Raw genomic sequence first — 12147 nt, 5'->3', positions numbered from 1 at the left:
TCTAAAAATCCATTACCTTCACAAGTTCGAGTTTGAACGATACCCCTTATCATCATTACTACAACCACAAAAAATCTTTTATCACTCCCCGACTTCAAAATCAGGATTAAAATCACTCATCCCACTCATATCACAAATTTCTCTACTACTTGATTCTCTCTCACTCTCAATTATTTCCAAATCCACTCATATAAATCAACTAACTAATTTAACTAATCTAATCATTTTAATTAAATTAGTGTTAATCATTGCAGGGGCAGTTTATCCATTTAGAAAATACATGGTTAAGGAGCGTCCTGTTTTACTTCAAAATGACATAGGTTTTTTCTCATTAGATATACCTCAATTAATCTGGATATACCCCAATCTCGTCAGGTTATTTAGTGGAGCACACCCCTAATGTTAAATATTAGCTGGAAAATTTCTCAAGCAAAATTTAGGACCAGACAATTCCGATTTTTCTCAGTCAAATTGTTTATCATGACTCAATGGGGTACCACATATCCAAGTCAAATTGTAAACTAGTATCTCTTTATTAAATATTGCATGCTTCAAAAGAACGACCCCTAGCTCAGCTGGTCATCCCCGTTCCCCAAAGTTTCATGCGCTTCAGGTGGTCCCACGTTCGAGCCCCCAATGACATAATATTGCAGGAATTAACATGGACGGTAGAGTTATCTTGCCCCCTTGTGACACAATCTCAGCCCCCGTTCCCGCTTCGGTTCCCTTGGCTAGGCTATTCATGAGACTCGCTGGTAGGTTAGCACGACAACCTGTTCAATTCGTATAGTAGTGTGTTGTTGGAGCTTAGTTTGTTAGGCTTCCAACTAGTTAATGTAATATTCTTTATCGAAAAAAAAAACAAAAAAAATTAACATTAGTCGATAAAATTTTGCCAGCTCACACCGGATGTAGTATCCTACCTGGATAATATCGTCTCGCTATCCTTCCTGCCTTATCGGCACGTACAACAAGACAATCGGACCAAAGTGGATATAATTCGAAGACAGCATGGAAGACCCCACTTCCACGTGTCAAAGCAGTTTTTTTTGTACCGCCCATTGTTTTGATTGGAGTTTGGTTGAAATTCTTACAGCCCTAAATTTCATCTCTCTCTAATCCAACAAATCTTGTTCTTACATCTCCTTCGATTCTTCAATTCTTTGTTTCAGTTTCCTAATCAACTAGTCAAAACTCGTCGTTAATAGGGTTCTTAGTCAAATTCTTTCGAAACGGAATCCATCTGATTTGAACGACGGTCGTTGTTGCATTAACCAGAGTTGGTTAACTCTCTGTTCATAGAGGTTATCGATTGAAGCTTCTCAGGTTCTTACAGTCGCTTCTTACATGGGTTTCTTTCCCTAGTTTTATTTTCTCATCACTGCTTAAGCAATGCCCAAATTGGGATTATTTTTTCTTTATTTCAAGATTTTTTCAATTCTTTTCTGATTGGATTGGGCTATCAATAATATCCCAATAGAATATTTTTTCTAAAGAAAGTCATTCATTGAGAGAATAATTTGATCTGGGGTATCTCAAATTTTTATTTAGTTTGTGGATTGATTTTTGCTTTTGTTAATAATGGTTAGTGTGAATCTGGGTATGCTTCACCATGTAATAGATCATATATATGGTGCATTTGTTCATAGAACAAAATTGACAACGCCATTTTTTTCAAGAGGATGGGGGTGGTAATCAACTTGTTCAACTTGAAGCCATGATCAATCAACTTTTCCCGGATGCTGTTGCTCAAAATTGGCCACCTAAACTAATTCAACCAATGTGGAGAACTATTTGGGAGACAAAGAATGCTTCTCTCAGAGAAGGTGTTTTTAGAACTCCTTGTGATCAACAGTTGATTGATGCATTGCCTCCAGAGAGTCACAATGCTAGGGTAGCTTTTCTTATGCCAAAATCAGTTCCGCCACATCAGATGTCTTGTGTAGTTCATCTTGCAGGTAACTTTATTTCCTTAATTCTTAGATTCACTTGATTACATATTTTTCTTGTTCAATTCGTTTGTGTAAATTGGATATGGCATAAGACCTACAGGCTAGACTCTTTGTTTTTAGAATTGACATAGTTGCAGTGTTTGGTATGTGTCTATGAAATTGAATAATGGAGGCAATAGTTGATTGGAAATAATATGTTTTCATAATATGGATTAAATCATCTTTCAGAGAAAATATTACTGGAAACCTTTTGTTGTCAAAAGTGAAATCTGTTGAAGCTGACTATGGTGAGCTGAATAATTCATAGTATAGGTAGGGTCAAAGAACAAATATATAGAGTTTGGTATGATGGGCTTCTTTAATTCCTCATAAGGGAAATGAGGCACACCTTCACATCTAAGCTTTGAAGTATTTCAGTTAAAACTGCCCGATAATCATAGACCGTTTGAAACATAGGCTTTGAGTTTTGATGGGTTGCCTCGGTTATCTTTTCTTTGCGGGAGCTTTTTAATGTAAGTACATAGTTTGAATTTCTTTTTGTAGGCACGGGTGACCATACTTTTCACCGAAGGTTGCGTCTTGGTGGCCCATTGTTGAAGGAGAACATAGCAACCATGGTACTTGAGAGGTGAGAAACTTAGATTTTCCTGCCTATCAAGTCTAAATTGTTTATTTGGTAATTTCATATGAGTTGGCCAGCCTTCAAACAATCAATAGAAAGGGGGAGTTTCTGAATTTGAAATGTATATACTGCTGCAGCCCTTACTATGGACAAAGACGTCCTATTCTGCAGCGTGGAGCAAAGCTTCTCTGTGTAAGTGACTTGCTTATGTTGGGAAGGGTCACTATTGAAGAAGCTCGCAGCCTGCTGTACTGGTTAGAAGCTGTAGAAGGGTTTGGAAAGACTGGTGTATGTGGACTTAGCATGGGTAAGTAAGATGACACCACGTGAAATCTTGTGTGAAGTTTAAATTTGTGCTGATATTCGAAAGTTGGAACTCTTCTGATATTATTGAGCTTCAGGGTTAGTGAACTTTGCCCCTCATTCTGTTAGCCTTATTTTTGTTGGTGGAAGTAAGAAATAATCCTTTTAAGTTCTGTAAATACGTTGCACCAAAGCCCCCTGTGTATCTATTCATGGAAACATGTTGCAACTTCTTCTCCTTTACGTGTATCGGAGACAGTTATATGACAAGGGCTCATGTATATATGCTCTTTTGACACAGAAATTTTATTTTGACTGAAACATGTCTACATTCTGAAATAGCACATGAACATTGCTGATTTAAACAGCCTACATTTTGAATCATGCTTTTACAATTGTATTTGTCCACGATGTTACAGGGGGGGTACATGCTGCAATGGTAGGATCTCTGCACCCTACACCAGTTGCCACATTTCCATTTCTCTCACCACACTCTGCAGTGGTTGCCTTCTGTGAAGGGATATTAAAGCATGCAACTGCTTGGGACGCTCTAAGGGAAGATTTAGCAGTGCAGCAAGCTGCAAAGACCCTTGAAGAAGTAAGAGAACGGCTGCGAACTGTATTATCGCTTACTGATGTGACACGATTTCCGATACCCAAAAATCCGGAAGCCGCTATATTTGTGGGCGCCACTGTGAGTTCTATATCTCATTATACATTGAGATTTCCACTTAAATCATTCGAAGACATTATTCACTACAACCGTTATTTGTTCGTGTAACTTAACCAGATTTGCTTGCCAAAAGCAAATATTCATTTTTTTTCTTACAATTCACTAATGCATGGACATCTCTCCCTTGAAGGATGACGGCTACATTCCAAACTATTCAGTATTAGAGCTTCAGAAGGCTTGGCCAGGTTCAGAAGTGAGATGGGTTACATGCGGGCACGTATCATCTTTCATCTTTCACAACAACGCATTTAGGAAAGCAATCGTGGATGGGCTCAACAGGTTACCAACGAAAGAATCTTTTACCTTGTGACAAAAGTGACCACAAGCGCAGGTGAAGATTATTCCATGATACTGTCAATCCTCGCGCTGTTTACTGCTCTAAACTGTAACATGAAAAGTACAGTCGATCAACCATATCAACACCCCAAATAATAATTAGGAGAGAATGGGGTTGTTTTGGTTTCCTTGTACATCACAAAGAAAGTCCCCTCGTTTATAGGGAATTGAATATAAATGAAGTTTAATGAACATGATTTTAACAGGCCAAAAACAAACCGGTAATGTTTTATGATAAGTATTAATCTTTCCAGTGTCTCGAAGGTTAACATTATAAAGTGGGAATGTTACAAACACCCCTACTAACCGTGGATCCTGCACAAATACCCTTATGAGTCTTTACAAATACCCCTAATGGCAAAACTGAAATTATGTTCAACAAAATAATTCTCATAACCCCATTTTTAACCTTTGTGTCTTATATTCAGACTTCTCTTTATTCTCACTCAGAAAAGAATCAATTGAACTAGCCGACACATCTTCATCGTTTCACCACTAGCAACATCTTCGTCTCCGCCACCACCAACTTCATCGCTTCCATTATCAGCTCTGTCACTACCTAAACCACCACATATAGCACCACACCCAACTCTCCTCCGCTTTCACCCATCACCGCCACCACAATCAGTAGAAATTTCTCTCGATCTACTTTTCTCTCCTCCGCTTTCGCCCATCACCGCCACCACATTAAGCACCGTTTCTCCGCCGCCGTAACCAACACCAACCTTCAGATTCAAAAACCAGGTTTGATAATCATCATCAAGAGTTCAATATCAACATCAACATCATCTTCTTGTTTTTCTCGATTTGTCACTGATTTTCAATATCAGATTTAGTTTCAGGAGATCGAGAGATCTGAATTTAGGTTTCATTTTCTGGTAATTTCGAACTAAATACTCGAAATTTTAATTTATTGAAGCTTAACAACTACTCGATTTGAAGATGATTCTTATTAATCTGAGTTCGACAATACAAAAAAAATTTGAAAAACTTTAATCAAAGAATTTAGGGTTCGTTAGGATGTTTCAATTTCCGAATGTAGGTTCTCCTTCTCAATTTCATGTTTCAAAGTTTACTACTGTATGAGTTCGGAGATAATGGAATTAGTGGTTTGTTTTTGTATATAGCCCAACTTCTGAAGCTTTAATTCCAGTTCGTTTGGATATTGAGATCGATGAGAATCGATTCAAAGATTCAGTTAGATGGAATCCAACCAGTAAATCTCTATTTTGGATTGAAATTTGTTTTTATTTAGTTTCCATCTTGCTAATCTTCTGAATTTGTTTTCAATAATGTTGAAAAAACCAGATTCTGAAGTGAGTATGTGTAACTAGTAATGGTTGTGGGTTTTACTGTAAGTTTTGACATAATTCAAGGAAATACTGATGACAGAGTTGAAGTTAGATGAATGTTAGGTTGCTGCTGCAATAAAGGAAAATGGTGGTACTTCAGTCTCAGATGGTGTTGAATTGGTGATTGATGTTGCTGCAGTGGGAGGTGGTGGTGTGTTACAAGAGATGATGATGCTGAAATTAGTCTTGAATTGATCTTGCAGATGCATTTTTGGTGTGTGTTTCAAGTGGTAATAGAATGGTAATATGCAAGCAGAAGTTTGAGCTGAATTGCCGGGTTAGACGAATGGTTGGCTTCTTGATTAATTGGAGTGTAGGAGATGATGTTATTATAGCCAAAGATGTGTGTGTGCAAGAGGACTTACTTGTTCCATTGTCTTGCATTCAACTTCCTCAATGACAATGGATTAGGTACATTTTTTACTATCATATATGAGATTTAATGCGTGTACTGATATGTTATATGTTCACGTTATTGAATGGGTTATGGTATTCATTAAGCTTCATAGTGTTAATCTGTCTTTGTGTATACCCTGTTGTGAAAAGTATGTTTTCCTGTTTCAAATGGTTTAGTCTTGAACTCCTGATACCTTTTTATATTCATTTTCTTATACTTTATTGTACACATGTCTTTGATTGCCTTTTCTGCTTGAACTTCAAATCATTATGCTTACATCTTTGTGTTTTTAACTTTGCAGTAAAGTGGAGGGATTATTCTGCTGCTATGAGTGTGATTTAACGGTTGTGGTCATGAAGCTGTTGCAGGTATAGTTTGCAGTAGCAGAGATGAAGGATATGGTGTTTGTCTGGTGGTGGTTTGAATTGTTGGTTGAGCACTGATGGTGTGGCGAACCTGTGGTGCAATGGTAGCACAACTGACTATATGTCAGAAGATGTGTGTTCGAGTTATTTGTGTATAATTTTTATGTTTTTGGAGACAATTTGTGCTAGTTGCCTCCATATCTGAAGACAACTTGGGCTAGTTTCTTTCACTTTTGAAGATAACTTTGTGCTAGTTGCCTTTACTTGTGAAGACAACTTGAGCTAGTTGCCTCAGATATGGACACAACTTGAGCAAGATGACTCCACATGGTGGTGGTGGTTGGCGGCGGCGATGGTGGTTAACGGCGGCGGTGGGTGACGGTTGTTGGCGGCGGCGGTAGTAGACAGTGGTGGTGTTGGTTAGCGGCGGTGGTTGTTGTTGGTGGTGGTGGTCGGTGGTGGTGTTGGTTAGCGGCGGTGGTTGTTGTTGGTGGTGGTGGTCGGTGGTGGTGGTGGTCGTCGGTGGTTGGAGGCGGTGGACGGTGGTGGTTGGTGGTGGACAGTGGTGTGGGCAGTAGAGATTTTATTTATTTATTTTTAAATAGTGGTGGTGGTGGTGGTTTTGTATATATACTATACAAAATAGGGTATTTTAGTAATGTATTAGGCTTAGGGGTATTTGTAAAGTTCATAAGGATATTTTTGCAAGGGGTCTCATAATAGGGGTATATAGATAATGTTTCCCATTATAAAAGTCGATCTTTTCACCATTGCTGCATTAAAAAAATTGCTATTGCAGAATACATTAAATGACCATCTTATTTCCTTGTTTCACAATTATGCTATGCGGATGTACGCGTATCTCGTTTTGCGTCTCAGTTGTGCATCTCGTTTTGCGTCTTGAGCAAAATGATTCAGTTGAACCATATCACCAACACATTCGGTTACTACTACAATGCCATTTCAAAAGGTTCTTATGTTCTTCCAGGTACTAATATGTAGAGATGAAACACTAGGAAACACCGTTAAATCACAAAATTGTTGCTTTATGGGCTTGAGAGAAAGGAAGGGCTTTCCTGATCCTATATTTCAATCTTCTCAAGAATCTCACGAGGAGAAAGCGCTTCAGTGGCTGGCTTATTTTGGCAGCAGCTCTGAGGAAGACTGAATTCCTTCTGAAGATTCCCAGATTTTCCCTTTCCAATGGAAGAGGTGATTGAACTCTTGGAGGTCTGGATACAAGATGACATCATCAAGCTACCTCGTGTCAAACGTCCTCCCACTAAACAAGAAATGGAAGATCCCAAGTACTGCCGCTTCCATAGGTTTGTCAACCATCCTACAAGTGACTGCAACAAATTGAAGCACATCTTCCAGGAGAAGATTGACTCAGGGGAACTCCAACGAGGCACTGAAGGAGTATACAAATACCATCCTCCTATTAGAAGCTGTTGCATGCTTTCTGGGGACTCCGTCTACAAAACTGTGCAATCAACCATGGAACATGTGCGTGAAATTCTCTATTTCTCCAAGGCACAACGTCAAGATATCTTTGCCGCTCTTAATTGTGTTGTATCGGGAAAGCGACTACCTTCGATCGATGAAGCTGCCCCCATGCCTAAATCTCTTATGGAAGACATGATTGGCATAAGCGGCTGTGGACTCTTCACCACTGTTTATCTTAGAGATGTCGAGTTGGGAAAAGCGTTGATTAATGTAGGGACTACGAAGGGAAGTCCAGAAGCGCCCATATCGTATATCCCGAGGCTCAAACGCACGAGTAAGTCTTCTCGAAAAACCTCTTTTACAGTGTGTTAATCCTCATCTCACCAAGAACTGGGGACTTGATCCGATCGTCAACCCGACTGCGACTAGGCGATGTGAAAAGGAAGCTGGTCCCTGTCAATATTTTGTCAAATGTTTAGAAGAAGTCTCAATCGAGGATAATAGGTCCAGAGGTCAAGTAGCAAGAGCCTTACCTAGTTTCTGAAATTAAACAAGGTGACTATTGCAAACTCCTTGTTACTGACAATTGGGAGGAGTAGCAATACACACTAGGTAGCTTTCATCAGTTCCTGAAACATTATATTGCCATTTCCTTAGTATTTCCCCTGTTTTCATACAATACTTACAATCCATCCAAAATGTTTGCACCAATTTGCATTCATAGTTAAGATTTCACTGAAACACCATTTATTTCACTAAACAAAAACCTCTATTCTTCAAGAGAATCCACCTACCTGTTCAAAACCAAATCAAACCACAAAGGAACGTCTCGTCTTTACAAATTCCTGGGAAGGAAATGAAGGTGTTCAAGGGAAATCATTCAGCAACATTTCATTTTTTTTAGAGAAAACATTTTTTATATCCCGAATAGTAGCCTGCTTCAACTTCAACACCTGAGATAGTTTCTCAATTTTTGATTTATGATTAGTGAGATTCATGGAAGGAATCCTATCCATTTCAGTTCGCAAATTTCGGATTTTGGAAATACCTTCACATAACCAAGAAACATTAAATTCGAAATCTACACACATGTCTTGAGGATACTTCTGATATTCGATCACTCATCCAGAAGCAGCGTGCCTGATCATACTACACATTTGGTCATGGAAATGTGTCCATAATTCTTCAATATTCGGGCGTATAATTCAGCATACTTCTTGACACGCTGAACCCCCATTAACACGTGATTTACATGAGGAGCATCAAATTGAGGGTCGAGAGTGCAGTCAAATCCTCAACATCGTCGGTCGCCTCCATTACCTCTCGGTTTTTCCTGCAACGTCATCCTGGATACATGCAACTCGCGTAAATCCAACAAGGACGTTCATCTTCTTAAAGCATTAAAACTACGAAATAAGTTGAGCAAGATTAGTTCAAAGATATCTAGCTAAGTCAGCCAGTCAAACAGAGAAAAACATGTACATACACGTACATCCGAGGAATTGGAGATCACTGTAGATGTTCGAGCACCACCTGCAATCCTCTCTGGCAGAATCTATTTCCCCTAGAGACTGCCTCCACCTTTCCTAGAGGATACCACTCATACAACCACCGAACAACTTAAAGTCAAGGCCTCTCGCAATCGAGAATAATGGAGTTCGGAAAATTTTGAAATTTACTGGAGAGGCTGGAGACAGAAATTACGCATTCCAGTGGATATCGATGGTAAATCACGTGATTAAGATGAGTCCTAACAGTCGTATAGGACACTTCGAAGAAGTCATCATCCATATTGGGCATGTCTTTGGAATCATTAATTCCCCTTGGCTTAGTAGCAGAAATATTCCCAGATTGCTTTGTTGTTGTTTATACTCGCTCTATCGCTGCTAACTAAGAAATTCAATCACATTGAATTAAACGTGGATATTTCACCCACATTAGGAATACCAAGACGAGATGGACTTACCTTGTTGTTGTTTGGTGTACATGAAGATGGGTGGGTCTTGATGTTCGTGCAAAACAGGAAAGAACATAAGCTCCCTTTACACCCGACGAAATTTTAAAGCCAGAAAGGGTTTCTTCCTCTCGCTCATATGAACGAGATTCAGAGAATCTAGTTGAGATCCAAGGACTTGACTGGACATGCCGCTTCCTTTTTTCCTACCATTGATGAGCAAGAGTGGTAAATTGTTGGTTTCCCCTGATTAGAAGCTGCTTCACCAGTACGACTTCAAGGGAAGTTCAAACCAAGCGATATACCTCTGGTAACATCTATCTACTTCATCTTATTGGTTTTGTTTTTTCGTCTGTCACCATCTAGTGCTTACCCCGCAACAATGTCACTATTACGTACTAAGCAGGGGACTTAATGTTGATGGTGGTTCTTAGTTTATGGCGAAAATTGTAAAAGTCTATCTACCTGACCCGGCATCAAAAGTAATAGACCTTGATATGTCCATATTCCACAAGGAATTTGAAGAATATATCAAAATCTGATGAGTGCATATGTCGCTCTTCATATTGTATTGAAACTCAAGCTCCTAGATGAATTGTTCACTAGTATAGAGCCTAACGAGTATTTGAGCTCCTAGTTGCATTATTCACTAATTAAATGGAGCCATTTAAAAGTGTTGAGTGCCTAAGCCTCTTCTCTCATATATGTATTGAGAAATTAAATATATTTATGTGTATAAAATTTACTCAGAATGGTGCATGTAGAAAAAATCCCAAATATTCTATAAATTTTATCTTGAACCGACATTATTCACTAATGCATGGCCTGCCTAGTGTTTTCCTATGCTATGTTCCCCAGCGAACTCTCAATATTGGCATGACATGACGATTAAATGTTCGCTTGCAACAGAGTAGCATGAATCTCCTGAAGTGTCAGTATTGAGACCTACATAAAAACACTCACACAAGCTACACCACCCTCTGACAAAGAGATCAGCGCGTTCACACACCTTTTAATTAAAAGTTGCGCGATCCGTTTAAATTCCTTAAGGATAATCTGGATTGTCCACATCAGTCTCAAAAAATAATCACGGCCACACGATTTGGCCGCGTGATTTAACAAACTTAAATACTCCTAGCATAACTAGGAAATCACTATAGTGACCACCGACGGGCCCACTAGTTCCCTAGTCGATCGAGTAGTCTTATGCTTATTCACAAGCAATTCAAACGCCGACCTAAACATGGGTGTTCGCGCTATTTAGAAGCTCAAAAGAGCTAGACCGACCATGACGGTCTCAAAGTCATCACGTTCGTCCAACTTGGCCATCCAAGTTCGACGTCTTAGATTGAGCTTTGGCCGATCAAAAAGGCGCCATAGTAATCACCAGCGGGCCCACTAGTGCCCTAGTCGATCGAGCTGTATTTAACTTGTTCATAATCGCTTCAAACACTGACCCAAATATGAGCGTTCGCGCTACGTAAAAACAAAGCTCGACGAGCATAAATTGTTCAGGGAAGTCTTAAAACTATCGCAACCGTCCAACTTCGCTATCCTGGTTGGACGGATTAGATCATCCCATGAATGATCATGGAAGCGCTAACGCACACGTGTGTAGGCCCAATTTTCCGTCACCCAATCGGTTCCTCACGGCAAGGCCATGGAGAAATGAAACGTTTGCTTGAACCATGGCAGGCGTGATGCTTCTAAGGGTCGCGGAAGTCCACTAGTGTCTTAAATCGATCATAACCATCCAATTTAGCCAGCTTGTTTGGATGACTTAGATCGCATTTAGAACCATCAGGAAGGTGCACATGCGTTCACCGTCAGCCTAGCATGGGCCCCACGTGATCGATATCCCAAGAGGAGGCTCACAGCGTGCCAAACCGCTTGGGAAAAGTCACGAGGGCGTGACTGTTTCAAAAACCTAATTAGGGTTTGCGGCAATGCACATCTGCCGTAGTTCGATCATGACCATCCATCTTGGCCAGCCTAAACGGAGGGTGTAGATATAGACTCAAGAAGTCATCGGCCGGCCTATGCAGATTAGGGCTCGGCGCCTCGAAACGCACACCCAAAGGTGGCATGCCACACGGCTTTTAAACCTTTGCGGCATTGTATTTCTGTCGCAAATCGATCACGACCACTCATCTTTGCCGGTCAAATTGAGTGTCCTAGATCGAGTCTTTGTGGGACCGAGAGGTGTAGACATGCACGCCGGCGGGACGTCTCCACTCATGCCTATTTGGTCCCTCCAAAATTAGTACCCATGCTTGGAATCTATCAAGCCAAACATGGGATGTTGCGCACCTCTAAAAACCCTAAAATCCATCATTGGCAGCAAATATGTGCCGTAAATCATCTCGTCCGTCCAAATTTGCCATCTTGGTCGGACGGATTTGGATTAAAAGTTAGGCGATCAATGAAACGCATCAATGATTACCGTCCTCCACTCTGCCACAGGGAGTGATCGACCAAATAGTGGCCCGCCCATGCGGCCTCTAAACGATCACTCGAAGATGGTTGGACGTGCTGCCATTTTAAGACGCTTAATCAGCGACTTGTTCAATCAAGCTTTAAAACAACGATGCTTCATTAATATCGATTGTTTTGAGTTTCTTGCTTAAAAGCGATGCATTACATGCATCGAGCATTCACGATATTTCATGAATATCAATTCCATAAAT

General features: G+C 40.1%; 1 pseudogene; it reads left to right on the top strand.

The window, feature by feature from the left end:
* Positions 1–1109: 1109 nt before the first annotated feature.
* On the top strand, positions 1110–4164 carry LOC113346075 (annotated as a pseudogene).
* Positions 4165–12147: the final 7983 nt, after the last annotated feature.

Source organism: Papaver somniferum, unplaced genomic scaffold, assembly GCF_003573695.1.
Source record: "Papaver somniferum cultivar HN1 unplaced genomic scaffold, ASM357369v1 unplaced-scaffold_92, whole genome shotgun sequence".
Lineage (NCBI taxonomy): Eukaryota > Viridiplantae > Streptophyta > Magnoliopsida > Ranunculales > Papaveraceae > Papaver > Papaver somniferum.
Note: the sequence above shows the minus strand (reverse complement) of the source record. Positions and strands in the feature narration are given on the sequence as shown.